Source organism: Apteryx rowi, unplaced genomic scaffold (genome assembly GCF_003343035.1).
Source record: "Apteryx rowi isolate R43461 unplaced genomic scaffold, aptRow1 scaffold_34, whole genome shotgun sequence".
Lineage (NCBI taxonomy): Eukaryota > Metazoa > Chordata > Aves > Apterygiformes > Apterygidae > Apteryx > Apteryx rowi.
Genome location: NW_020449863.1, coordinates 3006237 through 3028804, shown reverse-complemented (window position 1 = coordinate 3028804; position 22568 = coordinate 3006237).

The window sequence follows — 22568 nt, the reverse complement described above, 5'->3', positions numbered from 1 at the left end:
CTGTATTTCCTAGTGCATGAGAGGAATTACAAGAGGAAAAGAAGAAGGAGTTGTCTGTATGCACCACATATGACTAGCCCAGAAAAAAATTGTCTGTATCTCCGCTTGCTTTTCACTGTGACAGAATTAGCTCCCTAAGGAGAAATTCCAGAATCATTACAGGTGTACAGGAGTAATCTTTAGCCTAATAAGAAATACATGAACAAAGAGCTCATAGCTGAACAGCACGGAGAGACGCAAATAGAAACTTGATTAACAAAATCTTCCAAAAGCAAAAAAAAAATTGTTGTACAATGCAAATTCCCTTATTAGCCACTCTGCTATGCTAACCAGTACAAAATTATTATAGCTTTTTGACTCCTAAACCTGTCCTTTGCAAGTTCCCTGAAAAGATGGGATCTCACCACTCTCACCATGCTTCTTTTTATGCTACAAACAAATGTGGATGAAATTAATGTTGATCTAGTGATATCCCCCAGTTAATGATTCCTTTTCAGACTATCGATCAATTTGGTTTTCAATGAAAGCTCTTACAGATAAGTGTAAGTACTAAAGGATAGCCTTGATAGGAGTACAAGTGTAGAGATTACTGCCACAACAGAGCAAAAAGATTATTATTTTGTTCCAAGTCATTCTTCTAATGAGTTTGGTATTCATGACACTGGTAAACTATTGAGGCCATTATTAGACATTTTTTTGCTTGGTCTTTTCTTTAGTATATATGATATGGGGTGTAAACAAGCCACCTTTTGCAAACACATTTTGTTTTCACTTGGAAAAAACAAGGCTTCTTTCTGAAGACAGGAACATTCCTTTTCCCCCACCCATCAGTTTGATTTATTACTCCTATTCAAATGTCAGCACTCAGTTGTTCCACCTGGTTTCTTTTTTTTTTTCTTTTTTCTTTTTTCTTTCTTTTTATCTCTGTACAAAACTGAAATCTGTCCCCTGTCAAATTGCACAGCTTGGCACAGCTGTGCCAGAATTTTACTACAGGTGGGAATTTTTTTTTTGGATATGATTACAGATGTTTTTATCATCTATATGGATCATTGTTTTCCAAGACAACAATGAAATATGCTGTATGGAGGGAAAATAAAATACACATTTTTACACACAGAAAAGAAGACGCATTTAATATTCTGTCCTTGTGTGCATCTCTTTTATGGTGAAATCAGGCAACAAGCACTGCATTCAGGGACCTCAAGGAACAACGCTATAAAGCAATTCCCAGCATAGTGCTTTGGGATTTCAAATGACTCGGCACTTCAGATACTATCTAACATATATGAATTACAATAGGAAAAAACACTGGAAAAAAATTCCATCAACAAAGTAAGAAAGCTGCAAAGTTATGGTTCAAGTGAACCATTGGTGGTCTTTGTGCTATTTGTGCATATTTTTTTGAAAACAAATTTCAACATTGTTAGGCTTCTCTCATTTTTCTAGTTTCCTGATAATGAAGAAGGTAGTTGTATTCATATACACACCGTGGATCAGATCCTCAAATATATTCTCACGGAGTCATGCTAGACAAAGAACTGTGTCCCCCTTCACACACACCCCTCAAATACATATGACTAAAATTTGAAATAGTAGGTTTTTAGAACTGGTCTAACAGCAACTAGCTAGAGCACTCATGTAAATTTAGGAAAATGGAGGTGAAACTCCACTTTGATAACATCCAGCTCCAGCTGATGGCAACATCCACTGCCAGGTTGGTGGGACGCTGGGCCATGTGTGCACAAACACAAGCTCTTCTCTCCACACTCCAGCAAACATGCTCCTTCCACTTAGCAAGAAATGGCTGTTTACCAACTCTGCACTGATCCATCCGCAGATGCGGAGATGCCACTTCACCATTTGTGCAGTGGTCTGTGCCCGAACAAACATTCCCAGTATCAACCAGAGAAGTTGTGCCCAGCCAACTTCGGTCTGCAGTTCACCAAAAGCAATGTTCATTCCACACCTGCTGTGGGTCCGCCTATGTCACCACACGTTCTATACCATTATCTACCAATGCTAATTCACTTTTGGAGTAAAGGATGTTGAAGAGGAAAATCTGGATTCCATTCCTGCATTCACATTCCAGAAATGGGCTAATAGCCACATAGAAGGAAATACAAAATCATATTCGAAGTGGCAAGGAATCTGTTATGGCACAATTAACATTATTATTAAAAGAAAAAAAACCTATTAAGATAATTCGTAATAATTTTTTACTTCAGACAAGAGATTGCCGTTTTAAACTTGTATTTCTCCTTCTGCTCACAAACAGTAACTCCAACCCACTGCTCAAATAAAAATAATAAATGGTTATAATCCTCTTCTAAAGTTCTAGATAAAATTGATGCTAGCTTTCAGTAACTGCTACTAAAGCCCTCTTCAACTCTTGTTCGTCATCAAAAGTAGAAACTTCAAAATCTCAAAAAAGGTTACAGTGTTTGAAACACTTCTGGCACGCTTGGACTAGGAAGTATTAGAATTTTTTTTTAAAACACAGCTGACTTTGTATAATTTTGAAATAAAGGTATTCAAACAAGTAATCAGACTTCTGAATATTTCTCCTGAACAAAACTCTAAAATGTTGGGGATTCATTTGTGTATAGTGGAAACAACTTCTTTAAAAATGGCTAAAATAATCTAGATTTCTAAAGAAAGCTGTAACATTTGCTCAGTTACTGTATCTGTGACAAATGAACTGTCACTGAAATGTGTAATATATGGTCTGCCTCACTAAGCATTCCCCTTTCGTTTGAGAGAGCGCCTAAATAAATGTTGTATTCTATTAAGTGCAAGGCCTGTATAGTGTCGAAGTGATGGCTTGCTAGTATGCTGTTACCTGAGAAATTCCAAAGCAATGGCTCCTTTCCCTGAGTGAACATTTAGAGTATACTTTGCTTATTAAATATAACGACTTTTCTCAGACTGAAATTACCCCAAACAACCAACACCAAAGCACTATAGTCTCCTCTTACGATGAGCTGAAGAGGGACTCTCCCCAGCCTCCCAGCAACAGGCATGCCAACATTAGAATTATTCAAAATGTGGTCACCTTTGATAATAAAGTTTTTCAGTACTACCACATGACTAACATGCTACCATATTGTCAACATGATTGTTCCCATTCCGGAGAGCGCAGGAAACAAAGCAAGCATAAAATACAGTCAGAATGACTCAATAGCTGCTACTCTACTGCGTTATTCTTTTTAAGCAAAGCACTGTACACCAGCAACTAACACAGAAGGTCAGCTGTTCTGCGACTTGCGACACCAGTCATCGGCAAAGAGGCTAGCCACAGGAAATACATTGTTAGACTTTCTTTTCACGAGGCACATACAAGAGCAGGGGTGAACGGGTGGTGATGTATGTGTACTTTTCTTTCCTGTAGATTGGCTGGGAGAATGGGATTTCATGTTTGTGCATTTTGCAACCAAAGAAGGTTCAAACAAGCTTCAGCGAATGCTCCTAACAAAGTATGACACCAAACTGAACCAGCATTCAGAAGTTCTGGTTTCATCTTGTCAAGATAAATGATTCAATCAGAGAAACTAGTAATACTGAGGTCTACATTCAAACAGGTACCAAGACTGAGTCCATAAAATATGTGAATACACATGCGAGTCTATATTTACATTAGCAAATTTGCATGTGCAAATGCACAGTAGTGTGCATTTACCCATTATGCTCACACATGACTATTTTTGGCTCCTTTCAAAAAGAAATCTATATTTCTCTTGATAAATCCTGGCTAAAGGCCTAGGCCAGTTGGAACTGACTTTGACGGAAACTGTGGACATAAAATACTTTCCAGGTGGTGCTCAGTTCCTCGCAGAATCAAACTCTAAAACAGTGAGTTCTTGTTGGAGTTTCTACAGTGAAGCTACTGATGGTTATGATGATCAAATAAGCAGTGCAGCCCAAAGGCTTGTTCACAACCTTAAAGAAAAAGCACTGTAAGTGTGAACTTACACAGCATAACAGCTTATTTAGCTTTCAGCAAATGAAGTGTTCTAATAGATTTTTTTTTCTTCCTCTGATGGCTAAATGCTTCCCCTATTACTAACGTGTGAAATGGTCTAGAGTATTAGTGTTTGCATTAAGCATTTACTTGCACAGGCCCTGGAAAAATGATGGCTTCTGGCAAAATTCACTGGAGAAAAAAAATTTCCAGATTCAGATTTGACTTAAGGCATTACTGTTCAATGAGGAGTGGTTTGGGCAAGATCTTATTTCCACTTTTGCCCTGTAAGAAAATAGGCAATGACTAGTAAATGAGTTGGAAATTATTACTATAATTAACACGTCTTCAAAGCAGCCATTGGAAATTGTGCATGCAGCAACAAACTAATGAAGCTCCAGTTGCACAAAAACAAAAGGTCGCAACAACCTGAAGGGGAGCCAGGATAGAAGCTGCTTCAGAAAACTTTTCCCACATTGAAGGCAGACTCTGCAGAAGACAGTGACAAGCCCATCCTGACCTGCACAGTTTCATTGTCCTGGCAGAGAGTCTCCCAGTGATGATTGCCTGGTGCTGTCAGCACACATGGAGGCATTTGGAAGTCCTCGCAGGAAAGAGAAAACAGGAGGTACAGAAGAGGGGGAGTTTAGGATGAAGCAGGAAAAATGGAGACAGCAAAGTATAATGGCAACATGGAAAGGGATTTGTTTGGCCAAAATTTGATTTATTTTCTAAACAATCACTCAGCCAGTTTGTATGAATTACATATGGCATGAACTGAACAATTTAGTATGAATCTTTTTCGAATGACAACTCAGTTCTGCACTTTAGTTTTTCTCTGAAAAGGAAGATTATATCCTTGTGGGTCTCTCAAGAGTACTTCAATCAAATTGTTTCCTGCCTTCATATTCTGTTTGCTTTTGCAGAATAACAGAAAAAATATTTATACAGATTCTCCCTATTTACTTTTATATGAAAATATGAATCAAATTCAAATTAAAGGTTCTAATTTTATTCATTTTAAACTAGCAGCTAAAAAGAAATAATAGTCGGAAAAGCACAGCACAAGCATATCGTGTACAGGTTTTATATAAGCACCCACGCACATATTTCTGCCATGACACCCACTTTTCCACATCATTCCTAATTTGCAATGTTCTTGTTGCTGGGCCTGATCCAAATCCCACTGCAATGAATGCAAATTTTTCAGCTGGTTTCAGGTTGCCTGGGACTGAGTCTAGGCATTTGGGCTATAAAGAGCATATCAGGAATGCTGGGGGAAGGAAGGGGGGCATTTCACAGCGTTGATAAACAACCAAGCATAGAAATGATAAGTGAGATTTCAAGGTGCACTGAAGAGGAAGCAAGAATTGTTTTTCTGATTGCTTTGATATATGATAAAGTGATAGCTAGGTCCAACTGACCTTTAAATTCTTCTTAGAAGAGGCTGAGAATAGAAATCTGTGCCTGTTAAAGAAAGATCCAGTTCTCTCCATAATTTTAGACCTCCTTACTTCCATTCTGGGGGATTCCAGAACTCATTTCATCATTCCTGACAGGTCATTTCTCAGGCTGTGGGGTGAATCGTACTGAGTAACACTGAACATATATACAACTCTCTGAATACTAAGCAGCAACTTACTCAAAAACAGCTATTTACTCTGCAGCACTCACTCATCTCTGTTCCTTATGCATTGAAATGAATATTTGATTAATATACTTTTTTAAATTAAATCTAATCTAGCCTTTCTCCCGCATCGTTAGCAGTTAGTGGTAATGAACTAACAGGATTTATTACCCTCCACATTTTCTGCTTTGAGTACCCAAAGAGAAATTTCCATCTTCTTCAGCATTGGTTAGGGAATATTAGGGACACAGAGGAAGCCTATTAAACAATGCTTTCATTTTTGCCTCTTAACCTCTGATATTTGCCATAGTGAATACACACCAGATGTGATTTTACTTTGATGTACTTCTTTCTCTTACACCTCTACTAACTTATTCCAGTGATCTGAGTATATTCACAGAGCTACCCTTTACTACCTACTCCATCCATGAAAGAGATCCACTAGCATGAAGCTCAAATGATATAGCACATAGAGCCAATTCCACCGCAACGGTACACCATCTGTTAACTGCATTTGAAGTCTGCACTGGGACATACTATATTCTTCTTTAAAATATCCCTGAGGTTACTTTTACAGACCTAGAAAGATAAAGGAAAAATATTTCTTCCTTTGGAAATAACACTGCATGTATCTTTCTTTTATGGCAGGACATTGGGCAAAACAAGGTATACATAAAGCAGCGGATGTTTACAATGCTAACATCACCTCTTAAATCTTTGTGAAGTCTGGGACTGTGCAAATGCCTAGTTTTCTGACAAGCACTTCACATACTCGAAATTAAATAACCGTTCAGACAAAATCATCCTTCAATAAGCAAAATTATACCATCCTTAGAATACTGGAATTTTGCATTTGTAAATAAATATATTCCCAGAAGTGGAAAGTGCTCAGGACTCAAATGGCAAGCTTTAATTAAAGTCTTTGAACAGTTAGGATTGTTCTCCACATCCTTGGTAAATTATTTGGTCATTTTAACAGAATTTTTTTTCTTTTTTTAGAAAAAGACTTAGAGAATACAACTAAATAACTTTGTAAACTCTAGAAAGTATTCAGAAGTAGAAGTAAAAGGACCGTGTCATAAAATATTGCCTGATGATTTAGTGTAAAACAGGCCTCACAGCAGAGAATAAAGAAATGCTTCATAACTGAACATTAACATTTTCTGCAATGCAAGATCTGTTTTCCCAAAAGTTTTATTCCCTCACTGGTAAATCCAAAGATATCCAAGAAAGCAGATCTCAGAAGAGAACTCTTCCCTTTTCCTCCTGCTGTTTTTGAATGCAATTTGTTTCTTGGTCTTGGTCTCTTAAACATTACCCACATTTCTCTCAGAAAGGTACCAGTCTGACATATAGATCCCTGATCTCTCCTTACACACATGCTATTCTGGAAGTACTAATATTAAACTGGAATTAGCTTAGGTCTTCCTATAAGACAATTTGCTCTCATACAACAAAAGGTTCCCATGCTGAAAAGTTCTCCTGGAGGAACAAGCTCCTGCACCATAACCTCAGCTAGTTGGTTAAGGATCCCTTAGCCTCAGCCAAATCAAGAGAGAAGACTTCCATGATTGCAGTATTAGTACTGTCAAAGCAATACAGTAGCGTTCATCATCTCATAACATGTCATTCTGCTTCTCTTTCATTCAGCTCTTTTGAAATACACAGACCATATTTTATCTCACTGTTTCGTAAACTGTTGCAATTCAAGGTTGACTCAAGCCCCACTGTGAATTTTAACTCAGTATTTCTCAGCTTGGATCACTTTGAGAAACATTCACACATCTGTAACTACAAGACTGCTAAAGCCAGGAGGAGTTTGATTCATTTTATAATGTATGTTCTTTCAAATTTGCTTTATTTCAGGAGAGAAGTTAACCACTGCCAACAGTTTACAGCTTTGTATGTTTTGATCGGTGGTGCAATATTGTAGTTAAGACAGTTACCTTCCACCGAGAAAATAAACCACGTTTTATAACATTGTCCATTAAAAGCTCAGAGATATTTAGTTCTTCGCCACTATGATGGTGTTTAGGAGGCATGAAATATTTTGATAAGCAACAGTTACTTTTGCTAAGTAACTGTTTATGAAAAAAAACAAAGGTTATCTAGCACGTCAGGAACGAAAGAACAGGGCTGATGTTATTACCTTGACAGGAACTGGATATCAAGCTAAAGAATTCCTTACCAGCAAAAGTTATTAGCTTAGATGCCAAAACTGACTCTCTGATTACCCCTTTAACAGGAAATTTAAAAAAATCATTAACCAATGATGATGTTATAACGGATGATCACTTTGCTTGAGATTTTACAGCATGTTTAGAAGCTGGGCAGGATACACATCAAAATAATTGTACTTAGATCTACCAAAAGATAAGCCATAGAGGGCCTGCTTCTCATTTGCATTCTCAGGACACAACCATTTAAGAAAAAGATATTTTTTTATCTAGTAATTCAGAGCTCATGGAAGCTGGTAGGAATAGGACTCGATCTCCTGTAGTCCGCAGGCGACAGTAACGGCCAGAGTGTTTCTCCATTGTTCTGCACCACGAGAAAGCTTTTGTTTCCATGCTATGGCATCTGCAGGTTTGAACAGGTCATGTTTCTGTGTCTAAGAGGATGTTTTACCTTAAAGCAGAGTCAAACCTGCAGGCAAAATAAATCGAGAGCTATAGTTTGCCAGCTGAGGATTGATTCATGAATGTCTTTTGATAACAACTTTCTTGCAAGCACTAAAAACAAACAAACAAACAAAAAAAACTAGGAAGCCCCATAAAATATTCTAATCTAAAAAATATCTAATTCTAGATAAGCCTTTTCTTAACATCTCCGAGAACAAAAACAACAAAAACCCCCCCAAATAAGACAATCAAAAAAAAGCATCTACTTTTTCAGCATACTTTATTTATAAAGTGTTTATAGTCCAGGCCAGCTCAGATGTACATAGAGATCCCTGTGAATCATGAGGAGGCATCTATTTTTAAAGCTATTGGGGAATACAGAAATATCTTGAATGCTTCCATCTGGAATTGTTTTTAGAAATGTCATCTAGAGGGGCAATGCTGTCAAAGAATAAACAGCAACTTTATGTAAGGCAATTAATTCTCCAAATGCAGTCCAATCTGTGAATGACTGGTAAACAAATGGGGTAACTGCCAGTATAAATATTTACTTGGGAACAGAAGCAGTTACAAAACAAGCAGAAGTTTGTCTCAAATAGTGAGTGTGTGCACTCTGCAGAGAAGCAGCATGAATGGCTCCAAGCAAATGTTCAGTAGAGCTCTGCATAAAAATTTCAAATATATAGGAACATTTTAAAGACTTCAGAGTTGTTAACAGTTAAGCAAATTGATCATTTTTTAAATTTCTCCAGTCAAGTTTAGTATAAGCTGTTATTATAACAAATAAATAAAATCCAGAAAGCTATATGATCAACCCTAGTTGTATTAGAAGATTCAGTAAATGACATGACAATAATACTTTTTAGTTCATAGAAAGACACACAAACATTAGTGATCAGCTAGCAGCTAGAACCATTTGACATTTTATAAATCTTAAGGTTTTTTAAAAAATATTTTATTTCAAAAGGGAATGATGTCAGGAAATAATTAAATATTCTTAGCTTGCATGACAACTTTGGAATGAGTTAAAGTTTTCATTAAAAATATATTGTTACAAATTTGAAATTACAAATTCAAAGAGGAGAACATGGTAATTGTACTGTCCCTAATTTGTTCAAATACAATTAAATTTCTTTGAGTAGTGAACATAGTTACTGGATGTAGTATACTGAAACGTTAAAAAGCTAGCCCACTGAAAGGATAAGAGCTGGTCTGTAAATGTGGATTTTTTTTTGTCCATATGGCATATATTAGATCAGCTCAAAAGCAAAATAAGATGCACTCCCAAGCACAGAGCACCAGGGAGCTCTAATACTAAATGCTATTGAAATTGCCTTTTGGCTGCAGCAGTAGGAACCATGTGGTTTTAAAGCAGAAATTTTCAACTAGCCACTATTTAGGCCTTGTGGTCAGAGTGCACTGACTGGCTGACAACTGTGACGTCCAAGGTACCACAGCATGGTTACATTCAGTGCTATGTTATGCCAAGATATAAAGGCATATCATTAAAGAGCCTGATACTGCAAGGTGTTGAGTCTACTGGGAGTGTGGAACATGCTGCACCTGGCATGGCTGAGGTTGGAGAGCATAATTATTTCCATAGACACTGAAGCGACTCTACTGAATATCTCGAGCACATAGTGCTTGCAGAAGAATACGTTCACTCTACCGAATGCATGTGCAATATCAGGGGAAATTGCTAAGGGAGAGGGATAAAGTTAGGTAGCTCACTATATGGTACTTCCCTTTTTCCTTTCAAGCGTTTCAGCCTCTTCCTATGTAACAGTACTTTTCAAGTCTCTCTCTTTGCAATATTGTATTTCCCATGTAAATAAGATCCAGATGTTATCTGGAACTTACCTGCTTCTTACAGCTCCATTCTCACTTTGAAGCTTTCTGCCTCAGTGTATTTGAGAAACATTATTATTATAGATGATAACAGAAACTGATGCCATTTCAAGAGAAATAGGAATTTTGAACCTGGCTTTACTGAGATGAGGTACTCTGAAGTAAGGACTGCTTCTAACTGCTCTGCGTGATAATTCAGTTAGTGGTTGCTGACCCAATAAATGTTACAGGCTTTGCTTTCCCACATTAGGATTCCAAATCCTCCAGAAAAGGGGACAAAACAGAAACATGGAAATCCATAACATTCGGAGAGATATCAGTTTCAGGCTCTGTAAGGTTTGTTTTCTAAGGGAACCAAGAACAAAAAGAGGCTTATGTTTTTCCTCACAGCTGAAGTGGGGCTGAAATCTGACAGTAACAGCCTGCGCCTCTGAAATTATTCTCAAATGGCATAGTATTTGCCATTCTCAAAGGCAAAAAATCTCAAATTGTGATTTGCAATCACACAGAAAAAAAAGTCGAAAACAAAATCCTCCTCAGCACTAGAAGATATTCTACTAAGATGGATGAAATCTCACAGTATTCGTTGTCACTGAACCTGACCTTAAAATGAATCTGAAACTTGTATCAGTGCCTTGGCTTGTTACAGCCTGTTCCATTCAAGTGTACTGACTGCTCCTGAGTGCCTGATAGGAGACAGTGATAGGTGTCCTTGGTAAATACTTAGCTGCGTTTAAGAATCTAAAGTAAAACTCTGGGCTAAAATATTCATTGAGTCTCTTCAGCTCTTAGAATCCATGAGCAGCAAGTTATTTCCATTCAATAAAACTATTGAGATTTTTTAACAGCTGTTAGATGCAACTGTAAACAATTTGAAAAGAAACAAATACCTCTTGGGTCCTTAGAAGCTGTGAGCTATCATAGTGGTTATTTTTAAATACAACTCTCTGAAATTTCTTGTTTAGAAGAACAAAGGATTGATAAGTACTTTTGACTGCAAAACTATTTTTTGTCATTTTTAAACAACAAAAACTGAAAAGAGGAAGAGAGACTGCACGGCAATAGGAAATCTCCCCTCCTTCTCACAAACATAGAGTTCCTTCCTGTATTTGTAAAATTCTTGATAAAAATTAACAGTGAACAACTTCCTGAACTTTGCAGGAAAGTTCTACTGCAAGTTTTTCCTTCAGAAAGAATTGTCCAAAAGCAAGAGTTTAATGACATTTGTTCAATGAGTTTTAGTAACAAAAAATGTTTTGAAAGTCATAGGTTTAAAACACTGAAGTAAAATTATCAAAAGTTTATAATAAATGTACTAGAGCAGTTCAAAGGTTTATTTTTATAACAGATGTTTCTTTCAAAGTCCAGAATATTTCCTTCTTTAGCTATCTGCTGATCAGAAAGACAAAAAAGCTGTGTTTTAAAAAGTTTTCTTGGGAAAGGCAAAAACACTGTCAGTTATGGAACAGCCTGCTTCAGATGGAAATGGGTTCATGGGTTCTTTGCATTTGTCAGCTTTAGACATCCAGTGAGGAGAGGCAGGGAGATGAAAGACAATGTTGAAAAAATTGAGAAGGTTTATTTATGCTGCATTTCTAATATTATGCCTTCCTTTCTTGTATTTAAATTGCAATGTTATTTTATTCCAAGTTCTCATTTCAGTGTAATTAGGCATATTGAAATGTGCCAGAAATCTGTAGCTATCTAGGAACTAAATGATGAGGTAAATTTCTTTACCTAGTCATACTGTACCTACGCTATGTTACAGTGGATAAAGATGATGATTCCTTCTAGCTGTAGGGTAGTTTAACCTATTATTAATGTACTGTATAGAAGGTCTAATTGAAGCTTCAGGCATTGAACACAGTACACAAATTACCATTCCAAATTTGCAAGATATTTTCACTTCTGCAGAAGCAGAACTGCCATTACATGCCAGCAGAATAGTTAATAGTGGTAAGTATAGATAGTTTTTCTATCTGGTAAGTATAGATATTAATATGGACACTAAGATTCACTTTGGAAAATAAATATCCAAGATGTGTTTGATATTATTAGATCTTCAAAATAAGACTTCAAATTAAGATTAAACATCTTATGAGAAGCAATATTCTCACCAAAAACTTGGCTTTTCAACTCAACGTTGGGTTTATTTATGAGTATTACCTATGCATTGGCATTAGCCTTTTGCTGTACTGTGAATGTTTCAACAATCACAATTCTGGGACCACTTGGACACCCCCCCCCAAAAAAAAAAAAAAAAAGTATTATTGAGATATGGAAAACTTGGAAACCATTTGACCCAAGCTACAATCCAACTAGGAGAGGTGATGGCAAGCATGTACTATAACTCGTATATTCATTCTCTCCATTCACTTCAATTTCTTTGACAGATGAATGTGCAGAACATCCAGACATTAATTTTTATGGCTAGGTATACTTAATGCACTGAGAAGTGCATGCATAGAAATAGTATGCAAACTATGATTGGCTAAAACATTACATCTGCATAACAGCAGATGCAGAACCACCACTACCACCACCCCTAAAGCTATAAAGGAAGTGCTAGCAAAACCACAAACGTTAAATCCTGACCAAGGTCCTGAAATGGGATGGTAAAGGAAAGTCTTGGGACTTTCCTCTAGCATACCACAAAAAGATATCCAAAAATTTTCCCACAGTGTTTTAATAGGTAACTTCTGTGATATACTGGAGAAAAACACACAGTCAGAGAAACCTATTAATTTGCTTGCTGCCAAAAAGAAATGAAAATGTGTGTTATTCCCATGACTGTTTTCTATTATCTTAATGTCTCTAATAACTATCCAATGCCTAGCAAAACCTCCTTCAGAAGTACCTGAAAGTTACATTAGTGTTTTTAAGAGGAAATCCAAAATTTCCCTTCTGGTACAATACATGCTACTACAAAGAGGTTGTTGTTTATTGTTATCACTGAGAACAGTCATATAACTTACCAGTGTTATGTGACAATAGTGTTATCACTTAGCTGTATTGCTGGACAAACTACAGATATGAAGTTTTTCAGTCTGGGTAATGACTGGTCTCTCCAATGCTAGTCTGTGGTTACAGTTAGTAAGGAGTAAGGAGTAATAGTTTGATGACAACAATTGTGGAAGTTCAAGCAATGAAGAGAAGTTTATATGAACCACAAGGGAGGAAGGATCAAGCTCACAACTGGGCTCAATATGGTTGTGAAGTAAGGGGAGATTTGTATCCACTTATAGCAGGTCTAAAGGCTGAATTTGCAAATCCCTCCCCACTAGAAGAAAACTATTTCTTATCTGCCTCCTATAGTATTCTCCCACTTTAAAGTTGGCTCCTAAATGTAAAGAAAAGTTAAAGAATCATTGCTATTCTTTATTTTGGTCTTTACAGCTCTAAAAATAGAGGTCATACCTCTCCTCACAACTGAGAGTGTGGAAACGCAACTGGGAGTGGAGTGAAGATGTAAACAGAATACAAGTCCAGAAGAGGGGTTATGAACCAGAATTTGGTGCTCTAATATAAAAAGCACAGCCTGCCAGCGTATTCTGCTGAAATCCCATTAGACTGAAGAAAAGAGGATGGAGTCCATTCCAGTTGTAATGGAAACTGAAGAGCCAAGTCTATCAGAAGGCATCAATTCTGTTATTACTCACTCCAGTGAGAGGTTGCTTGTCTCCCTCCAAGCAATTATTCCAGTTTATTTCAGTATTTATCAGAGTTTTTCATAACAGACTATGTTTTGCATTCCTATTGGATTAAGGAAGGTAAAGTCTTCTTACTTCAGAATACAGAGCTCCTTTTTCACGTTAGAAGTGTTCTGTAACCTAGGCTAGAAGAAATACCTAATATTTTTACTTCAGACATAACAAGACAAATTGTGGTGAATCTTTCTTTCTGCATTTATTTATTTATTTATTTGTTTACTATTTCTCTCTCTTTTCCTCTAGGGAAGAGGGAACAGGAAAGAGGAAAGAAAGAAACATCTCCAAAACTAAACTCCTTTTGAAAATGATTTGTTTTAATGTATTTAAATGAGTTTAAAGACAAATGAAAATATAACATCTTCATATGCTTCCAAAAATTATTTCTTAAACCTGTTACACAAATACTGGCCTCCAAAAGAAATTCACTTGACAAATATCAACCAGCTGTATAAATTAATGAAAAACCCTAGAAGAGGGAATTTTCACAGAAATTCATTAAAAATATTTTCCTAGATATTCTAATGCACAAGAGTTGTCTGATTAGCTCAGTTCTAAATTACCTCCAGTAAAAATACATGAAGATATTTTTAAAAGACAAGCTTTACAGGTTTCTAACATACATGCACCTACATAATTCTGTTAAATTAACTAAAAATATTTATGTCAGTGAAGTTTCCTGTGTGTTGATTTTTTTTGCAGGATTCTGACCTAGTAACATGATATAGTATAGTATAATGAAACTATTTTATTCAGAAAATCTTTCAGTAATAATTGCATTGAGAGGAACCAATATATTCCCAGTATCTTCTAGTCTCCTGTAGCTTTTCTGAAGTCTGTACTCAGGATTTTAATTTTCAGTCCATTTGTTGTGAAAGCAAGACACGCAGTCACGCTAAATGCCTACCCATCAACTACTTTTGAACTTATTAGCTAGTTTAATCAGCTTTTCCAGAAACACAGTACCTACAAGTTCCTTGAAAACAGGAAGCTAATGAAACATTAAAGGTCATATTATTACTTGTGCTCTAACTGGAAAAGCCTGTAGCACAAGCTCATGCTTTATCAGAGAGTCCACAAAGGCTGATTAAAGGAGAATCTTTTCTTGGGTATTATAAAAAAAAAGCAAAAGAATTATCAGTAATCTAAACCTGTGTCAGGATAGCAGGATAACACTCATTTCTCAGGCTGTTATTTCTCAGGCTGTTTGTAGGTACTGAGCTTAAATTTTCCTCTACAATAGTGGGAAAGTCCATGCCATATTTAAAATGCAATTACTTTTAGAAAAATATCCAAAGCAGCAAAAAACAGATGTCCACCTCCAGAGAAGCTTGACTGGTATGAAAACCACAGATAAATATGCTAAGATACCCACAGTGCTGTGGGTGCACGTGTTGAGATTTTCCTCATCTTTTATTAATTAATTTGCTAAGGACAAATAGAATGGAAGGCATGGTGACTGGAAAAATGAAAAACTTCCATATGATGTTAAAATATACTTGGAAAAAGACGAACTTCTAGGAGGAAGCCCACCATTAGTTCCACAGCAATAACAGAGAAATTTTCTCCCAGTATTTCCTTTTAGTATTTTCTAGCAACTGCTTGTCTAAGAGCATCATTTGTACTTAGTCCATATCCTAAAACAGCTGGATCCACATTTTGTCACAGATCCATGACTTTACGTTGCCCTCCCCCTTCTCTCCTCAGAAGAAAACGTTTTTAAATCTTTCATTCAAAAAAAAAAAAAAAAAAGTCTGTTCCATAATGATGTGTTCATAAATTATGCAAGGTCTGGTTTAGACATGCATAGCTTATATATCTGGATAGCCAAATGGCTACATTTCTCCTACGGAGTTCAAAAAAGCAATTATAATGGTTGCATAATGACCTAATGGTTGCATAATGGATTACCAAGGGATATGGGCAACATCTTATGGCTCTAACACGGTACCGTGGCATGATTACTGAGCCCCTCAGGAAGATAGTGAGATTCAGTTCCTGAATCCAAGAGATACAGAAGGGGATCCCGATCCCAGAGCTTTTGATGCACACACGCAGGGCACCTTACAGCAATTCTTCCACCTCACATGCATTCCCGCATGGTTCAGAAACCGGTTCTAAATACTTCTAAAGTTATACTGTAGATACAGAGGCATACGTGTTACAGAAACAATTAGAAAGTGAACATAAAGTCCTTCTGTATTTTCCTGTCTAAAATAGTTAACATAGCATGAACAGCTAACATTAGATTTGAATGTTTATCACATCAATGCATTTATCAGTGCATATCACAGTAAGCACTAGGTCTTTCTACTAGTTCATTATCATTATATATGAAGTGTCATGATTTCTTTAAAAAATAGCCATCCTATAAACAAGAGCAATATAACTTACATTAGTCAGTTCCTACAGTCAGCTTGGGAGAACAGCATTTAGGTGAAACCTTTTTTGATAGGTTCTCTGATCAGAACATTTTTCCGAAACATCCGGAGTGTTCACTTTATAATCTTATCTATGTCATTAAAATGAAAATTTGTGCAGATTTGAACAAGTTCTTAACTGCTACTGATTGTTTTAAGAGACAATGGCATATAGAAGTTTCTATGGTTTTTTTGATCCTATCTTTTATGACCAAGGATACTCGCAGAAAAAGATTTTTTTTAATTTGAGGAGACAGTACAGTGAGATTTCAAAATGATAATCTAATCCAGAAATTCCCTAAACTGCTTTTATGTGCTGTATAGCCTTTTGTTTATACAAGCAAATGTAAAATGTCTAAGGAGCTTGGACAAATAATATACCTAAGTTATAATTGTTTTTCCGGGGCCACACACCAGGGGATAATTGGCATATGAATTAACAAACACCAGCAAGTAAAACTTCTAACAATTGATAAAGAAGCCATTTATCTGTAGCTTTTCTATCACAGGAAAACAATCAGTGCTACTGTATGCCATGATTTCTGAAACAAAATAACCTGTGAATTTCTTAAGAAAACACAAATACCAAGCTTTTAAACTGAGAGTGCAACTATGTCAGAGTATATTGGCTTTTATTGATGTAAATAAGAATTGTATACTGTTTCTAGTTTGCTGGTATATCATACAGAGCAGAAGACATACAGACACAACTTTTGATTGAAAAGGGCAGTGCTTTTTTAAACAGCAGGTAAAAATAAATAATGTGATGAGAATTAAATTGCAAGGCAACATAACTATTCCCCATGAAACCCTCTATTTTGCACAGGTTCAGAAAGGAAGAAGAACAAATAAGTATTAGAGAAAAGATAAAAATGTACTTGATATTAAACTAAAGCCCAAGAGGAAGTATTCAGTAATATGACATGATAGCATAACATAAAAATACTTATAAATCCATAGCAAAAAGAAGCCACAAGCCTTGACTAATCGAAAGAAATTCTTAGTCTGCACATATATCCTAGATCTTCCCATTTGGTAAAAGGCAAGAGGAATATAACAGAAATTCATTAACTGTTCTGAATATCCTTCAAGAAAGAAGTTTCTTTTTTAAGACCATCAGCTTTGAAAATTAAAGGTAACAATTGACATACTGCCAGGAGAAAACATTCTTAAATCAGCAGGCTTAGATAATCTGTACCTGACAGTCCTGAAAAAAGGAATGTGAGGAGCTTCCGGTGTCCTTCATGTTTATTTTTATATATTTTGGAATATTTCCAATAGGAAAGGTTCAAAAGATTGGTGAAAGCAGTAATTCTGACATATTACCAGGTTATTATAAGCTAGCTGGCCTGTCACTCACCTAGGGACATCTGATACCTGAAGCTATTGATAAAAAGTTAAAGCCTGAAATAGGAATATTGTCACTCGAAATAGCTTTATCAATTTTATATTTTTTGCACAATTCATTTGTTCTTTGAAAAAAGATCAATTTGAGGAAAAAGCTGGAGAAAATATGTCTTAGAATTATCCTTGCCATATCTAGATTTATCCATGTCTGTCTTCTGGATGAGGATTATGAAAAATAAAACTGAACTAAAAGCTTAATTTTTCTTGCTTGTTTTTTGGTTTATTCATTTGATCAGTAATTTTTCAGCACTATTCACTTAAAAAAAAAAACAGTAATATATTCTGCCTATAGATTCTTAGACTGGAAAACATATAAATTCATGTGGTGACTCAGCTGCTTCCTACTTAGTCATGTCTTACTAAAAGCAAGCATTGGTCCTGTGAAGGGCACTTCTATGTTCTTATGCTCTTGCATTTCCTCTGGACACCTAAGATCTCTGATTCTCGTCTCCCTTTCCCCAACTCTCTGCTCCTACCCAGGAGGTGCTTATCCTAATGCAGTCAGTAGTAATTTTGTCAATGACCTCAGCTAAGTTAGGATTTCCCTTCTCACAGTCCTTTTTAAAAGGACTGCACAACCTCCAACCAGAACAGCCTTAATCTTTCCACTATTTCTGACTCATTAATCTTTTTCTCCCTCAATCACAAATAGCAAGGCGCAGACCTTTATTGTATACAGTTTCAGAACAGGAAAAAAAAAATTCCACAAGAGAGAAAGAAGAAGCCACTTCCTGAGGAAAACTCATCTTTATTTTCCTCTCTCTGCTCCTTGGCAAACACCATAAAGGCACAATGGAATAAAAATAATCAGAGTCACAAATGAAAGCTCAACAGCGACATCTATTCCTTGTATGACTGTAGATGTTAATCACTCATATGGTTGGGTACACATTACGTTTTCATGTGAACAATATTTGCTTACTCCTTTCTGAATTCCTGGTTTCAGCTCTGGGGATTTCCATGTTTTATTTCCAGTTTTGCTTTCTATTTTACCTTGCCTGTCTGCAATTCCCAGCAAAATTTCCATGTACCTATTATATGTGTATGTTTGTTTTCTTGTGGTGAGACATAATTGCTCCTTCCATTATTTGTTTGAAACCATGAATTAACAGATGTTGCCTGACAAACTTGTTGAGACGAATGCTGCTTCCCAGAGTGAATTAAAGACAAATATCCCTCTTGCCCCTAATTTGCTGTCAAACATACTAAAAAGAAAAAAATCTCTATTCAAAAGGCACTGAATTGATTTACACCATCTTAAGTTATACTATTCTTATATATGAAGCCACTGTAATTTGGAATGCCTGTGCATCCAAAAAATAGCATTGACAAATATCAAGATTTTCTCATTAAGAATAAAAACAATTACATTTCAGTTAATTCCATTTCTCCTCTGTAGGTGGTAAGAACAGCGTGTGACTTGGTTTGTTGCCTAGTTTCTAGGAAAGTTGCTCTTGTTCCCACTTTAAATGACAAATGAATTTTGGGGAGTTCAGCCTAGCCATTACAGGAAGCTGAAAGTCTTGAACAAGCCTGGTAGAATGGGATTAATTCAGCATGAGACATAGCTTAGTAAAAGATTTGAGGGTGGCAATTTTAATTCACTATGAGGAAAAGCAATCTCTATGCCCAGCCATGCTCCTCCTACCTCCAGCTTTCTCTCTCAGTCCTAACCAATGGTAACTCCAATTATTCCACCTTCCTAGACTCTGGACAATTTGGCGCATAGTAACAATGTAATTAGTAGAGTATTTTGACTCAAGAGTAGGACCCTTAACTACAATAGAAATAAAATAGATCTCAAGGAGGGTGAAAATGTATACATCAGTTCCATATGATGGATCTCATCTGACACAGGCGCCTCTCTACAGCCTAGAAGTAGGTACCAAAGCCCTAGGAAGGTGAAGGATAAAAAAGACAGACAGACGGACTTCTTCAGCCTTCCTCATGTCAGTTTGTACAGTCAGTTTGTACAGCTTTTCATTTGGTCCGTGTGAATTTTGTTCAGCCTCTTAAATTTCCCCATGTATTCTCCAGAAAGTTTAGGGATGCATTTGCCATACTGGAAGCCAAGCCAAAGTTCAGTACGCTCAGCATACTTGCTTTTGCAGACCTAGTCCCACACCAGCTATTTAACTGCCACCCAGGAATTGTGGAAGAAGGCTTAACATAAACAATTGTTCACACAGAGGAGAGACGTCCACATAAAAAGGGTCTATAAAAAACCCCACAGAATTACAGTTCCCAGCTTGGAAGAGCATGGGATCCTTTTATGCATTTTAATGCCAGAACAATTTGATGAGGTCAGAACCTGCTGTAATAAAGATGCCTACTAGCAGGAGTAAGTTTTATTTACATGTGAGTAGAACTCAGAGGTGCAATTTTTTTCTTCTCCTTTTTCACCCTCCACTTACAACTCTGAACCTTCTCACTGAATGCTCAATATAAACAAGAAAAAAAGAATGTATCAGTGACAAAGGATATTTTTTCCCCTCAGAGAAATCAGAGTCAATCTTAACCAGTACATTTCTGTAAAACTGTGAAGGCTCCATAATAAGATTGCAGGGGTCCCAGCAACCCTGAGCTTATACTTCAGCTTATACTTCCAGAATATTTGGCCTCCCGAGTCAGGATGACTTGAGTTTGAGGTTTCCTCGCTCCAGATAGGCAATATGGGAGTAATTTAAATATTTTTAATCCCTTTCTAATAAACAGTCATGGATCTAGTTGTTGCTGTTTTCCTGAGGGGCTTTCAGCCGCTTTAATACAAAATGCTAGTACCTGGTATTTTGCATATTAGGAGATTTAAAATACACCCTAATCTGCTGAGAAATTTTACAGCAAAATGTTTTTTCTTAATGATGCTATAACTGCCTAGGAATATATTGTAACTGTCAGTTACAAAGCACTGACACCAGATTTCACCTCCTACACAAATACACACAGCAACTGGTGTTTCGCCAGACAAGACATAACTATTCAGCTAGCAAGAAAAAAACATTTAGTCTCTTAATTGCTTTCTGCACAAACTGTATAATTAAAGTTTTGTTCTGTAATTTTGCAATCAAAACAAATGAAACTATTTGTAAACAAAAAAAAATCAAAAGAAGAATGAAGGGTATAGAAAAAAAACACCACGTTTTAATATATTTTTTTAATTCAAGGTGATATTCAACTGCAAGCTCTCTTCAGAGCACAATAACAAGCACCTGTTGTTGTAAGATGTAGCAGAAATATCTAAAAGGCCATGAAATCTTTCAGTTCACATATTCAAATCCTCCTTTCTCTCCTCACTACAATCACTAAGAACATTCAAAATTGGATTCAGGGTCTACAAGGCCTGGGTACCTTTTAGGTGTGGACTTACAGAGTCGAATGTTATAAGCCTCATCTTCAACCTGAAGAGAATTCACATTATCTGTTTGCTTTCCTGGAAATACATTCCTGAGAATCTTACATCTGCACCTTACATACTGAAATTTCTTTTCAACTGAACCGTTAACGCACCAAATCACGGGCCAGATCCTGTGCCCTGTTAGAAATATTGTCTGCTGCTCGTTATGCAGAGCAGCCATACAACTGTGAATGATTTCTACCCAGTTATATGATTCCCTCTCCTTGATGCTACTGAGTCAGCATAAAAGCATCAGTGTATTCGCTACCATTTATTCCTGTATGTCTTCTCTCCCGTTAGTATAGTTTGACCTGAATTGCAGTGAAAAAAAAGTGTGCAACAAGTATAATCTCAGCTCACCAAGGAACGATAGCTGGCAGCCACTTACACGTTTCCCAAGGTCAGCAGTGAACAAACTAAAGCTCGGCTCGAGTCTCCCATTTGGCCAGCTAGGGATAGGCAGATACAAAACCTTCACAGCTCCCAACATATTTAAAATGTATTACATCTAAATGGCCTAGCTACAGAGAGTTTTGGAGAGAGAGAGATTTTTCTTCCATGGCCTGTATTGCTGCATCAATGTACTGTAACTGATGGTAGGTTATCAGGTTTGGCTAGGGCAGCAATGTGGCAACATGCCTTTCTCACTGGCACCAGCCTCACCTGGCCAGTCTGAAGCCAACTTGACAAGCTTGCGTCTCTCCATATAGGCATCCCCTCAAAGCCAGCACGAGTTGCTCCTTGCAGTAAAGTATGGGGCCTGACAGTGTCACCAAATATCTTCAGGTGTCAGAAAAAGACCTAAACATTCTCCAAGCATATCCTAAGCTGGTCCGTTCTCTAGCTGGTCATATATTCTAAAATAAAAGGCTAAATCCACTGCAATGAAGACAGCAATAAGACTACCAAAGACTTACATGGAAGACCAGTTTATTTTTGCCTGCACTATGAAGTACTCCAGTACATGGCCTATTTAACTAAATCCAGACTGACATGCCCATTTGATTTTTATACCTTTGGCAATTCCACTGTGAAAACATAGATTGTATTTAGTGAGGTGAGCCAGTTGCCAGAGCAGCACATTAATGCCTTCTTTTCAGGAGTAAAGAGAACAAAATGGTGAAATTCACATTGCAGTAAGTAGAGAGCAAAATGAATTGAACTGAAATGTGTCCGTTTTAAAAATCACCAGTGAGCAATGATCAGTTTTATTGGTAAGAAACTGGAACCACACTTCCAAAGCTGAATAAGTGTTAAGCACATTTGCACAAGTGAAGTGTAACCATATGTGAGTTCCAACAAATTGTGCTGGTTATGAGAGAAAACCTCATGCTTTATTGTTTAGAAAATATGACTTAATAATTTTTTTCCAAGGAAAATTGTTACCACTAAAAAAAATAATAATAATTGTTTTTAAAATGGAAACTTTTAGGTTTGTTTTGACTTCTGATTATACCTGAATAATAAGAATATAATGAAAACTGTAAAAACAAATTGCTTAGGTGGCTTTACTGTTCATCATATACTTCTCTGCATACATTTTTTGCAACCATAAAGTTTAACAGCAGAAAATGTAGCAAATA